Below are 24369 nucleotides of genomic sequence, written 5' to 3'. Positions count from 1 at the left end.
ATTACACAGAGATGGTCAGGCAAACAACCGTCAACACAGGGGCAAACAGATATAACATTATGCAGGGAATTTAGAGTCATGGTCAAATAACACGCAAATGGTCAGTCCCGGCAGCAAACAATGTAAACAAATAACAAACAAAGCAAAGCAAGGCAAGGCAAAATAAGAGAAAGGCGTCATAATGTTCACAGTAATAGTATAACAAGACTAAGCAATTGGTCTATGCTGCTTTTAAAGTGCATGTAATCAGTTCATAACGATCCTCCGACTGTGTGTGTGCAATCAGCAGAATCCGGAACAGGTGCATGTGAGCGCACTTAGTGTGTAACTATATTGAACGGATTTTATCGTAATAATCTAGGAAAAGTCTGTAAAATAACTATGTTTTTCTGTAAACATTTTAATGAAAATATCTGTAGATATATTATTTTTTGCACTTTATTTCAACAAAGACATTTTACCGTAATTTTATGGTTTTTGTTTGGCAGCCATAGCTGCCAGTCATTTGACTTTTTTTACGATTTTTTATTAGAGCAAGTAATTACAATTTAGTACTTTAATTTTACGTAATTTTAATTGTACTTCATAAAAAACTGGAAAAAACACTGTGTAAATAATATGGCAATTTTATTGTATAAAACAGACAAATTGCTGTAATTTGTCATTACTTATATAGTACATAAAATAACAGTCAAGCTGTTAATTTAAAGATATTGTTTGTAATTTTTACGGATTTTTGAATATAATTTAAAATAACAGAAAAAATACTGTATAAATAATACATTAATTTCCCTGTATAAAAAACAAAAATGTCAGTATTTGTCTTTAATGATAAAGTACCTAAAATGAAAGTCAAACTGTGAATTTAGAGAGATGGTTTGTCATTTTACTAAGTTCTACATATAATTTTAAATGACAAAAAATTACTGTAAAAAATTTAGGGATATTTTCTGTAAATTCTTTATTTTTTTTTTTAAGTGTAGCTGATGATTGATAATAAAGCTTGTATGGCATGCTGTCCCGGGAGAGAGCCCTGAGCTTATAAGATCCTCGTGCCCTGGGCTACCTACCGTTGCAGGGCGAGAGGGGAGTTTGAGCTCAGGTAGATCTCGATGACTCCCCCCTTGCTTATTTTTAGCTAAGTGTCAAGACGAAGAAGACGACGTTCTTCAAGACGAAGAAATTGAGATGAGAAAACTCTGGTTATTTATAGGGAGTTAGGAATCGTCTGATAGAATAATTAGTCATGAGCTAATGCTGGAACAGCTGTGAACAATCATAAGCCTGTGATCCTCTCAAAATTTGTCTATAAATAAACTTCACTTAGATTTCTAAGATATGCAAATAAATCATATACACATGCAACATATATTTTAAAATGTATCAAAAACAGTTTATATGAATATGATTACATATAGCCTATATTTATGAGGTCCAAAGAACATTTCCAAGTTTTGATGAATAGGCTACTTTATAATAATACTTTACATTTACGTACAGAAGTTTTCTTTTTACTTTTTAAGTAAAGTATATCATGTATGCAGTTCTGTATACATAAACTGCATGTATACAGTTCATGTAAGGGCCATTTTTCAACTACGTGCTCTTTTAGCCTTGTGAAGTTGAGTAAAAAAAAAAACGTATTCAAAATTAACGTAGCATAGCCTCAAAAGTTTAAACAATCTGTCTAGTTTTAAGATCTGTAAGAGGACAAATTTAGATAAGAAGAGAAAATTTTTTACGATCTTGAACTGATAAATGTCATTTTCATCACATCTCTATATACAGCTTATTTCAAAATAAATTAAATTATGGCAGTCAAACATGGTCTAAGATAGTTTTTTATCTAATTTAACCAATCTTTCCACAATATATATAATATTATAGATTTGTCCATGAAATAAATTAGTTGTGTGTTGAATTGTAGATCTGTCACACTCTAAAATTTAATATTAATTTGGTTAAGCGCTTATTAGAAAATAAATAAACTGAATTTGTATATTAAATAGAGCACGAACTTATACATTGTGAATACACTTTTAATGTGTGATGAGAACTTTTTAAATATTTTTTTTAAAAATGTGTGTGTGGTGATGGAAATGAATGTGGTAGAAATGACATTTCAACTGTTTATTGTGAAAAAAAAAAATGAAAAGCTTCACCGATTAACTTTGAATTGATACTAGTCTTTTATGTAAACAACACTCTTCCTTACCTTAATTTTGTTTGGTTTTTGAAAACACTTTTGAGGGTACAACATGTTTGGAAATGACGTAGAATAAATGTGTTTCCTTATCAAGCAATATTTACCTTAATTTTTCTTCAAGTGTTGTTGATGAAAATGTTAATTCCCTCCATGTTGAACATGTTCTCAGATGATGGCACTATTCGTTTTCATAGAAACCACCTAAATAATCTTTCACACAAACTTTTTTAAAGCGACATTACAGTGTTGTGGTGGAAATGACACCGATACTGTGCGACAGCTATATTTTGTATACAAATAATATTGATAATAGTCTCACATTAATAACTATAAAATATTTAAATTATTTAACTAGTGCTTCATTAAGATACATTAATAGATACCAGATAAATAATATTTTAAACTGTTATTTTCATTGTTAAAGTTTAAAACTCTGGGTGTGCGACAAGGTGAAAACACAGATTTTGACACCTAAAAGGAGGTTGAAAAATATGAAAAATATATAATCGAAAGGTAGTCAAATTTTTAAAGTAAGTTTTATTATTAGTTAGACAAAGTTTGAACAAAATTATATACATTTTTGGATATATGATCGAAGGACATAAAAGTGCCCATTATTGAAGAATTACCCGTATACATGAACTGTACACATGAAAATATACAGTTCATGTATTTTTTTTACAGTGTAGTCTTAATATAACACTTTAAAAGTGGCTAAATTAAATTAATTGATGTGTATGTGTGTATGTATTAATGCATATAAGGATTTAATGCAGTGTAATTTGCCTCTCCATATAAAAATGGCAAATGTAAATCCTATAATTCATTTTTCATCTTCCTTTTGCACAAACTTTGCATATAAGTGATGGAAAATGCTAATTTAAATACAGAAAAGCATTGGCGTTTTACATATTCCATTGCTGTTTTGCATATTAAATTGCAAAACAAAGACAGCCTTCCAGCATTCTTCAAAATATTCAGCTTCGTGTTCAACAACAAAAAAAGAAACTCATATAGATTTGTAACAAGTGAAGGGGGTAAGTACATTTTTGGGTCAACCATCCCCTTTGCAGTCATCCGCTAGGGTTACTTTTATAAAAAATAAGCAGCGCACTTTGGCTTTTAGACCCTTTTTGCATTGTGCATCACATTGAACACACTTCCCATTAGTTTGTACAAACCAAGAGATGTCAGGTACAAACATCAGATTGCAGATGCTGTCTGTTCGCATTCGGATGTAAATAACCCGAGACATTCCTATGAACCCTCTGCAAGTTTTCCAGCATTAAAGTGTAATGCGTCCGGTGTGGGATAGCAGAGCGCATTTTCCGACATGAGAGCGTTAAGAAGATGCATTAGCGCCTGGATATTACTCTGTGGGTGCTGTGTCATTTCAGTGTGTTAAATCATTCAGGAGAGCTATGGCTTTTACCTCCTCTGCCAGAAAAATACCCAGAATGCAGTGTGACAGCGCAGCCCCCTCGGCCACGTCTACAGATATAACTTCAGCTCTAATATCTCGCCTTGTCCAATTTCTGTGGGCACAGGGCAGAGGGGCACGAGAAGGGTTATGCATACAGAACATTTCGTCTTCCTCTTGGTGCCCGCAGTCTCTGAAGAGACACCCAGATGCTGGAAAAGCCTCCGAATGATAAACCCTCACACAAATAGGGTGCTGTCAGCAAGCACTCATTTTAAGTGACTGGTCTCGGTGGCTTTGAGACTGCAGTTGGGAATCAAGAAATGATTCACCCTTTTTTGAACCAAATTAATTTGATGACCTTCATTTCATGGAGTGGTACTTGAACGTCTGCGTTATATTCTATTGACGCAATGTTGTGTAACGCCGTCTTTACTGTTGTCATGGCAATCGGTGCATGTATTGTATTAGGACCACAGGAGTCTGTCCAGCCTTTGTGATTCTTGGGCATATACATGTTTTATTGTTGACATGACACTTCAGATGCTTTGGTGACACTTTATTTAATGACCATCTTTACATGGAACCTGTAGGACACACTGCTCCTGTCTGAAGGCCCATGCACACCGAGACGTTTTTTGGTCACGTTTTCCGTCAATGTTTAACTCCTCATGACTATATAAAGGGTGTCAATGTGATCATGCACACCAACGCGCAAGACGGCAGGCACAAAAGCGTCATTACAAAAAAAAACCTCATGCTTGTACCCATTAGGTCTTTGAAAACTTAGGCTTTATGGTACCCATTAAAAGTCAATGAGTGCACTTAACCATTCTTCCAGCATTCTTCAATTTTTCATTTTTTTTTTGTGTTCAAAAAGTAAGAAACTTAGGTCTTGAAAGGGTGAAGAGTAAATGATAACAGAGATTTTATTTTTATTTATTTTATTTCATGTGCTGCATTAAAACCTTCTCCACCAATCAGGTTGGCACCTTTGTTCACTTGCACAGAGCTGATGAAGTTACAATAAACAGCCCTTGGAGGCGCTAAAGTGCAAAACTGTCAATGCGAGCGCACATTGAAAAAGATGCCCAAAGGCGATATGAATGTGGAGCTGCTTATTGTAGGGATGGCTGACGTGAAACTGACGTTTCGATACAGTGTCGAGATCCCGAAGCACAAGTGTTTCGAAACACTGCACCGAAGCATGATCTGAAGTACCCAAGTCACGTGACTAAAGTGTTTCGAAACACCTCGTCATGTGACTAAAGCGATTCAAAGCATCAATCAGCTTAGAAGCGTTTCGAGACCTGCCGAATCTCCATTTGGCTGCAAAGGTCAAGAATTATCCCTGACTTTGCATGTGCACGCTGTTTCTATGCTTTGAATGACGTTTTGGGTTCGAATTCCAACTTGTACAAATACTCCAAAATCATTGTTTTATGTATTTTAATCATATTTCTGTTTTGTGTAGCCTAAATAGGATACAGCTGCAGTAACACCATCAATTTAGCATCATTTTTGTAACACTGTAAAACAATGATAAATATTTTTACAGTACTGTAATGGTTGGGTTTAGGGTTTGGGTAGACATTAATAAAATACAATAAATGGGAAATTTTTTGCATAATATAAATAATTCTTGATAACTTCAGGTCACCGTTTCTGATCTAGCAACAACCCTGTTTTAAGACCAAAACAAGACATATTTATTCACAAATTGTTTATTCGGATATCAGACCACTGTTGAAACAAAACGATACAAGATCAAAGCATTACCAACTGGTATTAAAGCATTTAAAAAAAACGTATCAGCCTGGATTCGAACCCACCGTCCCTACATGGAAGTCTGACACCTTAACCACTCCACTAAATTTCTTGATGAGTTAAGCTTACAAAGTGGAATTTAATGCCTCAATTTGCTCAACTGTTCTTTGCTGAAGCTGCTTCAATGCAATACATTAAAATGACCACTAGGTGTCACCGGGTTTCGAAACGTTTCGAATGTTTCGAAGCTTCGACTGTTTCAGTGTTTCATGAAGCCTTGCTTTGCCCACCACTAGCTTATTGCTTTGGTGAACAATAATCATTTCTTCATCGCTAGAGCTGGAGCTGCTACTTGAACCATCTATGCTTGTTCGATTAACCAGTAACTTTAAAAACAAGCATGTGAACTTCCTCTCTTCCGCTTCTTCTGTGTTACAAATGGGTGTCGGAAGCTTAAAGTTGTGTAGCGCCATCTAACGTCAAGGAGTGATTTTGCATACTCTACTGCTTGATGCCAGTAAAAATCACTTGGGTTTGAATGCGGAAAAACGTCTCTTAAAAAGCTGACGATAAACGCAAATGAAAAGCGTCCCAGTGTGTAGGAGCCTTTAGGGCGTACTCAGACTATGTACAGTTGCATTGAACCGGGCCAAAGCATGCTTGTTCCCCCTCCCGTCTACTCCGACGGCCCACACTTATATTACATTCGGGCCTGGGCACGCTTACGTCATCAATGATGCGCTGTTTAGTTAGCGCTTTCACTCAGCACAGTGGTCAACTCCTGTGCATCTCAAGTCCACCAATGGAGCCACTGCACAAACTAGTAACAGTGGGAAAGCCGTCCATACGGAGGTAAGCGATCAGCTGGTAGGCGCAAAAAAGAACCGTGTCATACCGCCCCGTAGCGTTCGTTTTAAAGACTAAATGCTGTCATAGGTACTTCTGGCTACATAATTTGTGATCTCCAGAAATGTATATAGGGGTACGCTTTCAGAATGAGCCTGTGTTGGATTTAAGGTAACCATTAGGTCTTTGAAAACTTAGGCTTTATGGTACCCATTAAAAGTCAATGTGTGCACTTAAGCATTCTTCAAATTTATTTATTTATTTATTCTTTTGTGTTCAAAAAGAAAGAAACTTAGGTTTTTAAAGAGTAAGTAAATGATAACAGATTTTATTTTTGAGATTTTATATCAATTTAAATGGTGATTTGACATAGTGTATTGTTATTTTTTAACAGCTTATTAAGATTATTAACACAATTTTCATCTGACAGCTGATAAATAGTTGACAATAAAGGGGAACGGAGCCATATTGAGAGTCCAGCACATCACTTTTTCACTTGGGCCAGTAAGTAACCATCCAAACACATCTTAATAACCACTTAGAAGTTTTAAAACTGTCTATCTTCTGCATAGCAAGCTCCCTAGCAGATTTTGGATGATCATACGCTTTCTGTGTTGCCAGATGGGTGGATTTTTGCCCACTTGGGTGGTTTTGAATTTGATTGAATTTGCAAAATCTGGCCTGCTTCAGACCAGTTTGGCTGTTTTCAAACATTTGTATTTTACAGGCTAATTAGGTAACAAATAAAACCCAAGTATGTATGTACTCCATCCAATCAGTCAGTATAATGCTATGAAATGAATGAGATGAGGCTGCATTTTGTGGCAGACGTGATGGTTTTTAACTCAATTCAGTTAAACTTTTTTTTCTATAGCGCTTTTACAATGTAGATTGTGTCAAAGCAGCTTAGCATAGAAGTTCTAGTTAACTGAAACTGTTTCAGTTCAGTTTTCAGAGTTAAAGTTCAGATTAGCTCAGTTCAGTGTGGTTTAATTTTTAATGCTGAGTCCAAACACTGAAGAGCAAATCCATTGATGCGCAGCTCCACCAGTCAAAAACCAAGCAAGCCATTGACGACAGCAACGAGGAACAAACTTCACCAATTGACGAAAGTGAAGGAAAAAAAACGCCTCGAGAGAAACCAGGCTCAGTTTAGCATGACCATTTATTCTCTGGCGCCAGAGGCCGGAGAATGCTGGATGTTCATTGTGGAGAAGCTGCAGGTGTGAGCAGGTCACCGGCAGGTGTTCAAGCTGGCCTACGGGATTAATGTGGAGACTTGTCTGTCAATGAAGTCTTTTAGGAATCAGTCTCATGCTCTCCACTTATCCATGACCACCACAGCATCTGCTCAGGTTATGGCCTGGTCCAGGATTATGGAGACTTCTTGCAGTGCTCTGTGGTTGGCATCATCTCCTCACAGGTCTTTGATCACATCAAAGGCTCTGCACAGTCTCTAGAGGCCTCGGGATGAGTATCTCCTGGTGGAAAAAAGAACAAACAAACAAATTTTCACTCATCAGATTTTGAATCTGTAACTGTATTTGTATATATTCAAGTGATCTTTATATAAAGGTAGCATGAATATAAGATGTACGTAGTTGAGAAGAGCTCTAAAACCCTGTTCTAAGTAAAAAAGAATAGTAATTTTTCTTTATGCACATGAATTGACCTATTTATGCTCTTGACATTAAAAACTATGGAATAATTTGTCTACAAAAGTTACTGTCTGCGGATTTATTGACTGACATTTACAAATATTTGAGCTTCTTTATAAGAAACGTATTTAGTCAGAATTGCTAATGTATTATTTTATCATTTGCCATGTTTTAATTCATTTTGGTTTGGTTCTACTGTTCTCTCATCTGGGAAATTGATAAATTTTTATTTTTAATTTTATTTTGTAAATATTTAGTTCTAAGGGAGCCAAAAGATACTTATCAAGTATCAAACTTGGTTGACAAGGCAAAAGATTTGTCACTCTTGTTTTGGCAATCTGCCAATCTGGCAACACTGAGCACCTCTCCATCCTAAAAGCTGTTGAAATGTCATTCCTGAAGGATTATGCAATATTTCTGCCACCTCACAATTACAGAAATAATCTTTTTAAACGAATCTGAATATTTACAAATCTGATTTCCATTTCTGAGCTAAAGAAGCATTCGCAAGACTAATAACACTCACTCATTTTTCCCTCTGCTTGGTCCCTTATTTATCAGGGGTCGCCGCAGCGGAATGAACCGACAACTATTCCAGCGTTTTTTTTTTAACGCAGCGAATGCCTTTCTAGCTGCAACCCAGTACTGGGAAAGACGAACAGTAAGGACATACTTTAAAAATAATGCAAATCTTTATTTTGAACTTGCAGCCAACAAAACAGGAGTGCATGCTTATAATAAACATACTAAGTAGTTACACTATTGTTAATTTTATAGTTATAGATATTGATGTAAATGGGCTATAACAATGTGTCCGCAGGGTCTTTAAAAGTCTTAAATTTCAAAAACAAAATTAAAGGCCTTAAAAAGTCTGAAGATCACTGCAATATTGACATGTAGCTCTTAAATCATTTTAAAAAGGTCTTAATTTAACTTTTTTTGTATGTGAAGCTACCCAAACATCCAACACACGGCAACAGTACATATCAATAAAACTTTCAGCAAAGCCACTCTGTTGTGTAAACATTTAGTTTATTAAAGTTTTATAGAGCTGTTTTGTAAGTTATGTTGAAAAGACTTGCATATATACAACTAGGGTCTGCTTGATTTGGCACATTATTATCTTTAACCCTGGACCATGCCATATCCTGAGCAGATGCTGTAGTGGTTCTGGAAGAGTGGAGAGCATGAGATTGATTCCTGAAAGACCTCAGTGACAAATGAGTCTGTGCATTGATCTTATGAGCCAACCTGAACACCTGCCGGTGACCTGCAGCTTCTCCATGATGGACGTCCAATGTTCTCCAGCCTCTGGTGCCTAGACTGCAGCTCTGCACAAGACGTTTGGCCAGACGAGAAATGGTCGTGCTCAACTGAGCCTGGTTTCTCTCAAGGTTTCTTTTTCTTCACCTTTGTCAATTGGTGAAGTTTGTTCCTTGCCACTGTCTTGCTTAGTTTGGGACTTGTGAAGCTGGACATCCATGGATTTGCTGTTCAGTGTTTGGACTTTCAGCAATGAAAATTAAACCACACTCAACTGAACTAAACTGAACTTCAACTCTGAAAACTGGATGCAATGAAGGAGGGGGCAGAGAACCGACAAACTTTTAACAAGTTTTTAATTAGTAAATAAAAGAAACAGAGTAAGGAAAGTAAAACATAACTGTCCAGGCCTGGACCTCTCTCCGCTTCCTACGCAGATCCTTCCCTCGCCACCCTCAGGTCGCCCTGGCACTCTAGGCAGGCGAATGGTTTCTCCACCATTGGGTTCAATTCCGAACACTTGTCCTCCTTCTCAGTGGTGAGGGCAACTGGACAATGTGTCTCTCCTTCTCCTGGATTTCGGCACCACTAAGGAGGCGGAGAACGGATAAACTTTTAACAAGTTTTTAATTAGTAAATAAAACAAACAGACTGCAGCTCCTCATGGAGACTGCCGTCAAACTTAAAGCAAAAGTAAAACAATATGTCCAGGCCCGGACCTCTCTCCGCTTCCTCTTCCATCATTCCTCCTCTTTTAGTCCAGAACTCCTTCCGTGGGATTCGAGGTCGGTGCGTGCCACAGGCGTATCCACTTAAGGCTGATTTATACTTTTGCGTCGCGTTTACGCGTATGCTACACGCAGCCTACGCGTAGATGCATAGCCCTCGCCTTGGCCGACGGCGTCACTGATGTGCACCTCTTAAAAAATGTAACTACACATCGCAACGATGCGTAGTGCAAGCTCTGTGATTGGTCGGCTTGGAAGCACTGACAAGTGTAAGCAGGACCAAGAGCCGCGTGAGTCCGTTGCAGTGAGTGTTTACAAGTGTCGACTGTTTTACAAGAAGCTCCGGATAGAAACTGTTGCTTTATGTTATGGTTAAAGTTGTTGCATGCCGCCGATTCCTGCCTCAAAATGAGCGAGTTTGAGCCACTTGTACATTAAGGAAGCGTTCAGCAAAAACAAAACACCAGCAAAGAAACTCGACACAGAGGAACATATACACCTACTGCCAGCTAGCGTTTCGGAAGTGTTATTGCAGAGCAGCAGAAACAGCGCACGAAGTATGAATGCACAGCTACGAGCATTGCATGCGCCAAGGGTCACGCTAATCACTTGATGCAGAAGTATAAACCAGGCTTTAAGCGACAGCCTCTTTCGGTTCCCACGGCTCTCAGCCCCGCCCCTTCGCCACACTGGACTGACACAGTTTCAGTTTACAAGAACTTCTATTTTAAGCTGCTTTGACACAGTATATTTAAAAAAAAAGATACATAGAAATAAAATAGATCTCAATTGAAATAAAGATCAATGAATAATTTAAAAATGTGAATAATAACTAATAGGAATAACTCATGAAGGGGTATGTAAACCCTTTATTGCTGGGGCATTTAAAAAAATCTGTTTAGCGTTAAGCACTTTATATGTCTGAAATTTGTTTCTGGATGGTCTTAAAATGTCTTAAAAGGTAGAAAATTTGACTTGGTGAAACCTGCAGAAACCCTGAACATCCCTTTTATTCCATCTGATAATTTTGGTAGCTTGATTTCATTTTACATTTACATTTAGTCATTTAGCAGACGCTTTTATCCAAAGCGACTTACAAATGAGGACAAGGAAGCAATTTACACAACTATAAGAGCAACAACGAATAAGTGCTGTAGGCAAGTTTCAGGTCTGTACAGTCTAAGAAGGAAAGCGTTAGTAATGTAAGTTTTTTTTTTTTTTTTTGAGTACAGTTAGTGATATAGCCAGAGAGGCAATTGCAGATTAGGAAGTGAAGTGGAGACTAAATAGTTGAGTTTTTAGTCGTTTTTTGAAGACAGCGAGTGACTCTGCCGTTCTGATGCAGTTAGGGAGTTCATTCCACCAACTGGGCAGATTGAATGCGAGAGTTCGGGAAAGTGATTTCTTCCCTCTTTGAGATGGAACCACGAGGCAACGTTCATTCACAGAACGCAAGTTTCTGGAGGGCACATAAATCTGCAGAAGTGAGAGCAGATAAGGAGCAAAGCCAGGGGTCGCTTTGTAAGCAAACATCAGAGCTTTGAATTTGATGTGAGCAGCAACTGGCAGCCAGTGCAAACGGATGAGCAGCGGAGTGACATGTGCTCTTTTAGGTTCATTAAAGACCACTCGTGCTGCTGCGTTCTGGAGCAGCTGAGGAGGCTTGATAGAGTTAGCTGGAAGCCCCGCTAGTAGAGAGTTGCAGTAGTCCAGTCTGGAGAAAACAAAAGCTTGAACAAGGAGTTTAAGCTCTTGTCCTTTTTTTGTCCTTTTTATCTCTCTGTCTGAGTTGTTTGGTTTTCTAAAAAGAAACAGATACTTGCTGTGAAGATCTATAATGTATTTGTTCAAATGCTGTATGATAAGTTAACACTGTCGTTAATAACGAGATGTTTTGGACATGACGAGGCAGAAATGAGTCGAGTTTATATGAGAATGACTGAAAGCTTTGGGAGGCTCTGTGCGGGTCGGTGTGTTGTTGAGCTGTCTGTCGTGGCACAAAGCATTGTGGGTTTGTTTATCTGGCGTTGGGAGATTGACTCATGCCTACTCTGCTAATTAAATCTCAGTAACACATCAAAGCAGGGCTAAGCTAATGTTTCCACCGGCTTACTCTTGAGGTAAGACTCTGCGCTAATTCATAATGAGGGAATTAAAAGATTATCCTAAGAAGATTACAATGATGCATTGTATTGCCAAAGTTTTATTACATATTATAAATAATGCAAGCCATTTATTTGCCATAATAATCACAGGGCTTGGAGGCGAGAGAAAACTACTCAGGTTTTGCTTCGAGCGCCACTTCATCACTATTCAGACCATCCATTGTGGAAAAAAAAAAGAAATTAGCTTATAGGAAAACAGCATCATTTAGTGGTCCATCAAAGGCTGCGGAGATGCGGGACGCTGCAGCCCTGCGGCGCTGATAGAGATGCTTCCATAGTCAATTTCTAACTCGCTGAACAACATTTTCTCCACATTTGATACTCATAACACATTTTTAATTAATGTGAGGTGCCAGGGGCCACTGAGACTTGATTTAATAGTAATTGCGGCTCACTCTTTAATTGCTGCTCAATGCTTCTAACTTTAGTATACGATACAACAAAGATAGTGTGAAACAATTAAACCCTGTGCAAAAGGCAGAAGCTCATGTGTACTGCTGAGATCTCCACTAATAGGCGTTGGTGTTAACATATTGCTTGCTGATGATTCAACATTTTCTGATATATATTTTTTTGGGAACTTGGGGGAAAAAATAATGTTCATAAATGTTGGATAGACTGGGGTAATTGTAAATCTACTTTTCAAGCTGTTTGGACAGACTTGTGTGTATATATAGTGTATAGACGGTCATATTGGGCTGATATAAACAAACCCAGTACTTTTTTTTCAACTTAACAACATAAAAACGGTGGACCAATTGGAGGGGTTTTCAGACCGACCGCAACTTGACGTAGGAGTGTGGTCCCCCTGCCCACTAAACTGATTGACAGTTTTGCGTAGCATGTCCCGGTAGTCACATGTATAATCATATTAACAAGACCAGAAGTGCGCAAAGCAACCAGGAATAAAAGGTCTGTTCAGTTTGCCAGGATCATCAATCATTATCAAATGTGATCAAGAGTAAGTTTCACATGTTTAAAATGTTTTAAAACAGTGCACGTGTGTAATGAAGTACCGTGATTTACTTCAGCTTTACTTCATCAGCACTGCCGCGTGTCAGAACAATTATAAAGGAAGACGCTTCAATCCTGGTTTGTGAACGTTAATTCAGGTTTATTTTGTACGTTAACATAACAGATATCCATACAGCAGAGGAGATTAGCCTGTATCCTGTCACATTTGCGTGCAAAAACAGTGCAAAGCTAAGTGCCCTCTGTCTGTCTGTCTGTCTCTGTGTGCGTGCGTGTCTTGTAACGGTATTGCGTGCGACTCATCAATGCAACTGCACAACAAATACTCATTGTTAAAGTTCTTACTGTGGTATTTCTCACACTGTAGTATTTCTCACACGCTGCGTGAGACCTTCTTCCTTTAAGTCTGTCTGTTGTCTAACGCAGCCGAGGGAGGAGATTTAATGCACGCTGACAGGCACGTAGAAACAGTAGGCGGGGAGGACTGGTTGCATTGGAAAGTGACCAAAATTTAACTCCAAAATTATAAAAACTATAGTATACTCTGGTATTTGTTAAAGTTTAGCTGGTCACTATAGTTAATAATAGAGAACGCTGTAGCATTCATTAACAAAGTGTTGTAAATACTATAATATTTACAATATAATAGAGTATTATTGTAGTATGGTTAAAAAACATAATATTTACTATAGTATTTTTTCACATGGGCTGTTTGTAGATCTGTATATAGTGCAAATTGTGCACACTTTCAGTATAGGAAATAATTGTATGAATAAGTGTTTTTAGTTGCAGCAATAGTGCCTTTTAGAGAATTTTTTTAGGGGGTAGGGTACTGAAGAGCATATGATTGGACAGGATATATTCTTTATTTATTTTCTTTGCTCTTAATTTCCACCTGGGAATTCTCATCTTGAGGCCTCTAGAGATTGTGCAGCGCCATTGATGTGATCCAAGACCTGTGAATAGATGTTGCCAAAGTATCCAAAATCCTGGACCAAGCCGTATCCTGAACAGATTCTGTGCCCAACTAAGCTTGGTTACTCTCAAGGTTTTTTCCTCCATTTTTCCTTGTGAAGTTTGTTCCTCACCACTCGCCACTGGCTTGCTTGGTTCGCGACTTGTGGGGCTGCGCATCGATGGATTTGCTCTTCAGTGTTTGGGCTTTCAGCAGTGAAAATTAAACCACTTTGAATTGAACTAAATTCAATTCAATTCAATTCAATTCAGCTTTATTTGTATAGCGCTTTTACAATGTAGATTGTGTCAAAGCAGCTTCACATAAATGGTCATAGTAACTGGAACAGTGTGGTTCAGGTTTTAGTGTTTTAAGTTCAGTTCAGTTCAGTTTAGCTCAGTTCAGTGTGATTTAATCATTACTGAGAGTTCAAACACTGAAGAGCAAATTCATCGATGCGTAGCTCTACCAATCCTGAACCATGCGAGGCAGTGGCGACAGCGGAGAGGGAAAAAAAACTTCACCTGATGGGAGTGAAGAAAAAAAACCTTGAGAGAACCAGACTCAGTTGGGCACGACCATTTTAATTTCTCCGCTGGCCAAAAGTCTTGTGCAGAACTTCATTCGCCGTGGTTTGAACTCTGAAAACTGGACTTAACCAGTTTTAATTTACTACACAGAAAAAAAAATTCTGTTTATTTATAAACTAATTTCGAGAGGATCACGTGCTTATGATCAACACGGATGGCACCACATTAGCTCTGTAATCTGCCCAATCAGATGATTACAGACGCATTATAAATAACCAGAGTTTTTCACGTCAGTTATCTTCTTCTTAAAGTTCCCACCTTCCACGCCTACTTCCCCCCTTTTTTCCAATAGGTGGCACGGCGGCCCAGTGGCTAGCACTGTTGCCTTACAGCAAGAACACCTTTCTGTGCGGAACTTGCATGTTCTCCACGTGTTAGCGTGAGTTTTCCCTGGGTTCCCCGGTTTTCTCCATACCGTCCAAAGACAACATTATTTTGATAACCCCATTGGCAGATTATTTTGCTTGTTTTAGGGAAAAACTAACTTAAATTTTGCTAATTATTTCTTAAAACAAGACAATATGTTTTGCTTGTCAGGAAAAGTCTTCTTGATTTAGGAATTTTTAGATATTTTGACTAGAAACAAGACAAAAAAATCTAAGTAAGAAAAGCATTTTTTGCAGTGTAGAAGGAATATTGTCCACATTAAAAGGAGTTTTTGTTTTGTTTTAACCATACGTCATTATTTTTGATTTCAGGGGGACTTTAATCATTATTATTACAATACAGAAAGCACTACTCGATTTTCTTTGGCATACTATTGCAGTCATGGCCTTGGAGCAGTGGCGGATTTAGGCATGAGAATATGGGCGATTGTCCAGGGCAGCATCTTGCTTGGGGCAGCACAGGGAGACCGTGCAAAAAAAGTCCCCTAGTGAAAGCTTTGAGATACGATTTACTTTATTAGACGTTCGGGCCATTCACATTTGATATCTTTTGCACAGGTTAGTTATTCTCTATGAGCAACCAAAATAACGCTGGTGAAAGCAAACTGATGAATGCGCGCAGAAAACTATTCCCGCGCGCCTCACACACTGTGTGAATCCCGGTTGTTTGCATGCACGCCGATAAAATACACGACACTCATGCAGCGTGAAGCCGGAGTAACAGCCTGTACAGTGGTATCAGCACGCAGCGAGTTTTGCAAGTCCACAAAACTAAAATTTATGTAATATGATGATTATGTTACTTTCACTAAGCATAAAGCAGAAAGGAGGGATAAAGAGTAAGGGATGTAAGACTTCACAACATTAATTCTCGCCCATGAGTCCAATAGTATCTGGATGCAGCCTTTATGATGCAAGCTGAGATTGCATCACTCAGCGATGCAATGTCAGACATAATGCACTCAATGGAGTGAATGACATCACTGTGATGGTAGGGTTAGGTGAACACATCAGGTCTAAGACAACAAATAATTCTATAAAACGTATTTATTTTTTGTATTCTATAGAATTTTAATTATTAATATTCATCCAAAAGATTTCTTAACGTGATCTTAGCATGTCATTTAGTTGTTGCATTGTTTTCCAGTAACATTTAGAATGGATTTCTATTTATTTCTATTTTTATTTTTATTTCTATTTATTTCTATTTTTTCTATTTATTTATTTTTTTGTTATTTATTTGCGAATAATAATTATATAATAATATTAATAATAATTGTATTCATTAAAAAAAATATGAATAATTTTTAACATTTTAAAAAAAAATAAATGTAACTATGTAAAAGGAAGGAGGGGGATGTATGGGGTGGTTCGCCCAGGGTGCCATCTAAACTAGAACCGCCACTGCCTTGGAGTCATGGAGTTCCTATTTTTCACTTTTATTTATTTATTTATCATTTTAAACAGTTAGTTGTTATTGGTAACATTTTATTGTTTTCTGAAAGATTGATGCAAGTTAAATGTAGTATTCTACATAAAATACAGCACAGATACAATATAAGGTAAATCTGTAATCATGAAGTTAAATAAATTGCAGTGTGCAAATATTGCTCCTTGTTAGAAAAGTTCATTTCTGAATCTAGCATAAACGTTTAGATTGACATCATATAGATCATGCCTCATTATGCCAACTGCTCCAACTCGGAGGGACTTTTTGGACCACTTTATAATCTGAAAAGTTCTAATATTCATCACTCCACCAAGCTGCATGATTTAATGAATCATTTATATCTGATCAAGATATCAAAAATGTTCCCTAAATGCTATAGGAGCTGCAGTTTATAACAGTGAACTGCCCGGAGCTACCCTGGTGAAAGGGGTGGTTCTTTTTTTTCTCAAAAACTGGACATTTTTGCAGTTATACACCTCAGTTTCTTTTTAACTATGAGATTTAAATACTTTTAGTGACTTTTTTTTTCCTGCATTAACTCAGATGTCATCGCACACTTTTTGATGTACAAAAAAATATTTTCAAAAAAAATTGCAATAAAAAAATTAAAACAAGACTCATTTTTAAAATATACATCATATATCATTAGAAAAAAGCAATCTGTTAAAGTTTTAAAGTAAGAAACTGAAGTCTACTATCATTTATTAGACAAAAAACAAAATGGTCAGCACATTCAACTGTCCTCAGTCACAATTTGGCCATTTCAATAAAGAAAAAAATAAATAAAAAATAAATAAATAAATAAATATATATATATATATATATATATATATATATATATATATATATATATATATATATATATATATATATATATATATGATAATGATAATGCAATAACAATGGATTTTTCATTATTACATTTAGTACATTTGAAAATTCCTGGATATCCAAAATTGCCAAAATATATTTAAATTAATTTAATATAGTCCGCTTCTGGTGCTTCACACCTTTTTATAGCTCATTTTTATTTCAGAAATAAGGTCCAACATTTAAAATAAAGTTACCTGTAAAATGTTTCTCTGTTAAAAAAACAATACAGTACTGAAAGAAGACTTCTCTTACATCAGATTGTAGTTCCACCGAAGCAATTTCGTTTGGTCTAAAAAGCCTTTTTCGATGGATTATTTTCATCATTTATGATGGCATAGCAGTCAAAACAGGACAAATGAGCTCATGTATGGGACAAATTCTGGACTTTTGTCAGTTAGGTGTGGGTCTTCCGAACCCACCCACCCCTCACCCCCCGACTACAGGCCTGGTAAACCTGTGTTAAACTGTTTGTGTGTGCACCGATATAGACATGATTCTTAAAAGAAACCTATAGTTTGTTGATAATCAGCATCTGATAAATGGTATCTGCCATGTTGGTTCAAACCTGCTAGTCACACAGGAACGTGGCTTATCGGCCTACAGCAGCCCTGACTGTGAGGAGGTTGACACACTTATCTTCAGGAGAAAAAAATCATCTTTTAGAGGAAAAAAAGACCTTCTCAGATCAAACCTCAGGTGAGAAACCAGCCTGCTGGCCAAATAAATAAATGATGCAGGATCAAACGCATGGTAATCTCCTTTGACTTGGGAAAGGTTGATGTTTTTAATCAAATCTGGCAAAAAAAATGGCAAAATGGACATTAAAGAGTGGTTCTGGTTAAATATGGATAACCATGTTACCTCTAGATGGCAGTGTGGTTATTAAAACCGCTGAACGCTGTGGTGAAGTACATTGATATTTAAAAATGCAACCAGAAAAGGTTAAATTCCCAGAAAATGCTCGAAAAGGCAAGGTCGTTCAAAGTCAAATCATGTTGTTTTTTTCATTGATTATGATGAGAAAACATCCCGGAAGGAGAAAGCCACGATGATGTGTGTTTTTCATCGAGGAATGTTGGTCTGATTTACCTCCTCAGACGCCGAGCAGCACCTGAAACTCGCCAGAGGAGAAATAGGAGCGCCATAAATTTTCATGAACATCATAACAAAGTCGTTTGGTCCCGCCTTAAAGAAGATTACACGGCATGTGGACGGACGCTGCTGTCTGGAGTGTGTCCTCAAAGTCTGTTTGGCAGGTTCAGACTCTCCTTTACAGGTGTGACACTGTATACATTTCTACCCCGTTTCTCTACTTCAAGAAAACGGTTTTTTCTTCTTCTTTTATTTGGTCAGTATTTGGAGGTACAAGACATTCCGCGTTTATTATTTTCAATGAAAATAACAACAACTATTGAAAAGATTATATTCTGCTTTTTTGTTCTTAGTTTACCTTAGTCTTTTCCTCACCCACTATCCTGTCCATGAACTCTATATAATTGTTATAAAGAAATAGCAATTTATGTATTTAATTTATCTGTATTTTAAACATTTCAGGGGTTATCATCTATTATATGTTTAATAGGCTAAATATTAAATTAAATTATTCTATCCTTATTTATTGTTTACATTTTAATATTTGACATTTTTCTCATCCCAGTCATTACCTTCTGAATGATCCAAAATAATCTCTTCTCCTGTATTTTCAGTTTACTTGTATGTAAAAAGTTCTTTATTTCTTTTCAGTGATAAAAAAAACCCTTAAACAAACTTAAAATAATTATGTGTAATCATTTTATCCATATTTCTCTCTATTTTTGGGATATATAATAATTGTTTTCTTACTATTTTGTACACTAAACAAATATCAACAATTAAAATAATATAAATAAACATTTAACACATGGTGATTAGCACTGTTCCTCACAGCAAGAAGGTCGCAGGTTCGAGTCTCAGCTGGGCCAGTTGGCATTTCTGAGTGAAGTTTGCATGTTCTCCCCGTGTTGGTGTGGGTTTCCTCCGGGTGCTTCGGTTTCCCCCACAGTCCAAAGACTTGGGCTATAGGTGAGTTGAATAACCTTAATTGGCCATAGTGTTTATGATGAGAGTGTATGGGTGTTTCCCATTGCTGAGTTGTAGCTGGATGGCCATCCACTGCGTAAAACAAATGCCAGAATAGTTGGTGGTTCATTCCACTCTGTGGACCCCTGATAAATAAGTGACTAAGCCGAAGAAGAATAAATGAATGAACATTTGACACCCCCTATAACGGTTCATAGCATTTTCAATGTATATTATTGCTATTCAGTTTGAAACCAGCAGATCTAGAGCACCGATGGACTCTGTAAATGTTAACAAGACACTTTTCTCTTAAAGTAAGTGTTTGCATCTACATATTGCCTTAAAGTAAAGTAAGTTTGCATTGCTTGACCTACAGTACTCTGAAACAGCTAATCAGAGGTTATAGGTACGGCTAGATGGAATCTGCGGATGTTTTTTGCTATTTCTGCAGAGAACTTTGGTAAAAATCTGCGGATTTCTGCTGAATTATTTTGGGAGCATCATAACTTAAACCTGCATATGTGAATTAAAAAATTATATCTTTTTAACTTTTATTTAATGTTTGAAATGCAAATCCAATTAGATTCACTTTATTTGGTAAACAAAGCAAGTCTCATATAATATACATCTACTAAAAGACAGAAAATATTACTGTACACTGCATTGTACATAAATCAGATGAAAAAACTGTACAAAAGCACGCACGTCTCTCTTAATTGGGTGCTCAGCCAAAACCACAAAAAGTGCAAATTAAATGTAAATCAAAGGCGGCAACACCAAGGCTCCAAAAATACAAATTTATTAAATTAAAAAGGCTGACACAGAGCGTGTAACGTTTCGAGCCACCGGCTCTTTATCAGACAATGTTCATCACAATCAGGTGCTCCTTTTTATACACTTCCGGATCACATGATCTCCTCTCGTATATATGCCAACATATACATGCATATGTATACATGCACAATCGTTCATATATACATATACATACACATAAATACGTATACACATTCACATATAGTCTATAGCTTAAATCAAATTACAAAAAATATATAAAAACATAAATAAACTATAATATTACATCACAAATTATAATAAAGAAAAATAAATAAATAAGGAAAAAAAATAAGGAAAAAAATATAAGGAAAAAAAATATATATTATATATACTGCTCATGTGTACTGTATTATAATAAAGAAAAATAAATAAATAAGGAAAAAAATATATAAGGAAAAAAAATATATATATTATATATATATATATATATATTTTTCCTTATTTATTTATTTTTCTTTATTATAATTTGTGACGTAATATTATAGTTTATTTATGTATTTATATATATTTTTTGTAATTTGATTTATAATATCAAAGCTATAGACTATATATGTGAATGTGTATACATGTATTCATGTGTATGTATATGTATATATGAACGATTGTGCATGTATACATATGCATGTATGTATATGTTGGCATATATGCGAGAGGAGATCATGTGATCCGGAAGTGTATAAAAAGAAGGACCTGATTGTGATAAACATTTTCTGATGAAGAGCCGGCGGCTCGAAGCATTACACGCTTTGTGTCAGCCTTTTTAATTTAATAAATTTGTATTTTTGGAGCCTTGGTGTTGCCGCCTTTGATTTACATAAATCAGATGAACATTTTCATATTAGTCAATTAATAATATAGATTTACACACATTTACTCAAGTAAATAAACAGAATTAATGATCGGCTAAAAATCTGCAGAAAACCTGCGCGCGCAGATTCCATGTGGGCCTAGTTATAGGTCAGAATACTTGCCCGCCATCAATGTAAATTTCTCACCCTGCTTAAACATGGAAAAAGTCTGATTTTTATACACACCCTTTAATATGAGTAGGGAAAGCACTGCTGGATGTTGGTGGATGTGAGCTGCTGACAGCATCATCCAGAATACAGTTCTGTCACAAGCGGCTGCTTTGGCTCAGACCCGCAGCTTTGTGGAGCCCGACGGGCCGCAGGCTGCCAGACCCTGATCAGAGCAACTTTCACGCCTGTCCGATTTCCATCAGTTTCATATTTCTCAACATAATCTCTCAGTCTCTCATAGCACGCTTATCTCTCTAACCCCATCCTGCTAACAGTGGTGAGTTTTGGAAAATCCAGCTGTCAGAAAGAGCGTCTGCTTTGCCAGAGAAAAGGTCACTTTTTTCCATTTCTTCCCCGGAGCGTCCGGCACTACATGCATTTTTTTTACTCTTATATCACGTTAATCTGCGGCTTCTTCGGGATTGATGCGTCTGACAGTCCTGATCTTTGGACTTTTTTGACCTTGTGCTCTTCTTCTCACTGGTGCATGCTGGAGGTCATTGAGTAGTGTGAAAAAGCTGACCGCAATGAACTGTCTTGTCAAACTGACCCATCACGCAGTCCGCTGCATCTATTATAAGGTCTGTATGTCTCTTTACTTTATGATCAGACCACTGCAGTCTGGCCCCTCCATAGGCAGCTGTCTTCTTAGAGTGGATTGGAAGCTCATGAGTAATTGATTTGGAACACTGTTCATAGGCAGCAGCTCATGTGTACGGCTGAGGTCTCCACTAATACTTGTCTCATAGGCGTTGGCGTTAACATATTGATTGCTGATGATGTGATGCTGTTATGAATCAATACTTTAGATTTTTTTTTTGGTTTTATTCAACATTCAATATTTTCTTATTTTTTAGGGGACTTTGTAAAATTATAATGTGCACAAATATTGGATAAACTGGTTAAAGATTAATAAGTAATCCATATTCTTGAGGGAGAACCGAGCATCAGAATGGGGAAGAAAGGGGATTTAAGTGACTTTGAACGCGGCATGGTCGATTGTGCTAGACAGGCTGATCTGAGTATTTCAGAAACTGCTGATCTGGGATTTTCACGCACAACCATCTCTAGGGTTTACAGAGAATGGTCTGAAAAAGAGAAAATATACAGTGAGCGGCATTTCTGTGTGTGCAAATGTCTTGTTGATGCCAGAGGTCAGAGGAGATTGTCCAGACTGGTTCCAGCTGACAGAAAGGCAACAGTAACTCAAATAACCACTTGTTACAACCGAGATCTGCAGAAGAGCATCTCTGAACACACAACACGTCCAACCTTGAGGCAGATGGGCTACAGCAGCAGAAGACCACACCGGGTGCCACTCCTGTCAACTAGCCTCAGTTTCCTGTTCTTAACAGGAAACTGAGGCTACAATTCACACAGGCTCACCAACATTGTACAATTGAAGATTGGAAAAACATTGCCTGCATGAGTCTCGATTTCTGCTGTTCAGGCTGTTGTTGGTGGTGTAATGGTGTTGGAGATCTTTTGTTGGCACACTTCGGGCCCATCAGTACCAATTAAGCATCGTGTCAACACCACATCCTACCTGAGTATTGTTGCTGACCATGTCCATCCCGTTTTGACCACAGTGTGCCCATCTTCTGATGGCTACTTTCAGCAGTATAACCCACCATGTCATAAAGCGCAAATCATCTCAGACTAGTTTCTTAAACATGAAAATGAGTTCACTGTACTCAAGTAGCCTCCACAGTCACCAGATGTCAATCCAATAGAGCACCTTTGGGAAGTGGTGGAACGGGAGATTCGCATCATGGATTTGCAGCCCAAAAATCTACAGGACCAAAATATGGACCAAAATCTCTGTGGAATATTTCCAGTACCTTGTTGAATCTATGCCATGAAGTATTAATTCAGTTGTGAAGGCCAGAGGGAGTCCAACCCGGTACTAATAAGGTGTACCTAATAAAGTGGCCGGTGAGTGTCAAAACTAAGTAATTTCTTAAAACAAGCAAAATAATCTTCTTAAAAAGAAAAACAAGTCTGCTTTTCTTACCCCATTGGCAAACTATCTAGATTTTTTTCTCTATTTCATTAAACAAGACAATACTTTTGCTTTTCTAGAAAAAGCTTCTTGATTTAAGAATTTTTAAATATTATGACTAGAAACAAGACAAAAACTCTTTAAGAATATATATACATATTTTTTTTTTTTTGCAGTGTAACCGTTGACTACCATGGTAAGAAAAACATTATGATGGGCTGTCCTATACCTATGAAATACTTGTATACCTGAGAATGGCAGGCAAATATCAACAAACTACATTTTTTAAGTTCGGTATTGTAATTACTAACTGTACTATAGAGTTTTTAGGTAACGGTGTATATTGTATAAAATATGTATTTTACGAATCATGTTTTAGCCCAAATTAGACAGAAAATCAGGCTAAATATCTGAACAAATTCTCTTCCAAATTTGAAGATGATATAAAAAAAGAGCTTTCAGTACGTTTGTTTGGCCGCAGTACCAGACTTGACCACCGGTTGACATTCTGCTTTCATTAGCTGCCATTCAAGGGCAACCCCTATTTCTCTGTATGTTTTGTTGAATACAAACAATATTTTTTTCGACAATATTTCTAAAGTAGACATAAAAAGGGGGTCCAACCTGCTATTAGTAAGGTGTACCTAATAAAGTGGCCAGTTAGTGTATTTATGTAATAAAATACTTTCATTAGGTTCTTGGTGACAAGTTTCAGTTTAAATGCTCGCATTTTTTATTGACTGCAGTTACTGTTTTGAAAGAACTTCTTTGTAACTTTGCAAATTTATAGCATATGCATTTCTTTATTAAATAGTCATACTTCATTGTTTTGTGATGATTGTCTTCTCTAAACTTCTGAATAAACAGTTATTTATATATAACTTTACATATTTAATGCATATCATTACTCTTTTTATATTTCCAGTATTCACCAATTTTGCACTGAAGACATGTTTAAATGGTTGCCCCTTAAAATGTTGACATTTTCATAAATAATATTCAATTACCTTTATAAAATTCAACATTTATATGTGCCATGTTTGTGCACCTGTAAATCACATTGCTCAGACTAATGATTTAAAATAGTTAACCAGCCTCTCGCTGAGAAGATCTCACAATATTTTAAGCTCAGCCATCTCATATGAAAGCCAAAGTTAACAAATGACATTTGAAGCAG

The 24369-nt window shown here is 36.8% G+C and overlaps 1 protein-coding gene and 1 long non-coding RNA gene across 8 annotated transcripts in view; both read left to right on the top strand.

The window, feature by feature from the left end:
* Positions 1–24369, top strand: part of golim4a (golgi integral membrane protein 4a) — an 836478-nt gene that overhangs the window by 322500 nt on the left and 489609 nt on the right. The window lies entirely within an intron of this gene.
* The window catches only part of LOC103909111 (uncharacterized), a 90187-nt gene that overhangs the window by 58344 nt on the left and 7474 nt on the right, over positions 1–24369 (top strand). For 2 of the 6 annotated variants that reach the window (XR_015514622.1, XR_015514623.1), the window contains exons 11-14: positions 979–1102; positions 6579–6743; positions 8459–8558; positions 18377–18555. This is a non-coding gene — a long non-coding RNA (uncharacterized LOC103909111). Of the gene's footprint in view, positions 1–978; positions 1203–6578; positions 6744–8458; positions 8559–18376; positions 19051–24369 lie in introns of those variants that run through there. The other 4 variants (XR_015514625.1, XR_015514624.1, XR_015514626.1 and 1 more) reach the window with 3 other exon arrangements.

Source organism: Danio rerio, chromosome 18, assembly GCF_052040795.2.
Source record: "Danio rerio strain M-AB ecotype USA chromosome 18, GRCz13ab, whole genome shotgun sequence".
Lineage (NCBI taxonomy): Eukaryota > Metazoa > Chordata > Actinopteri > Cypriniformes > Danionidae > Danio > Danio rerio.
Note: the sequence above shows the minus strand (reverse complement) of the source record. Positions and strands in the feature narration are given on the sequence as shown.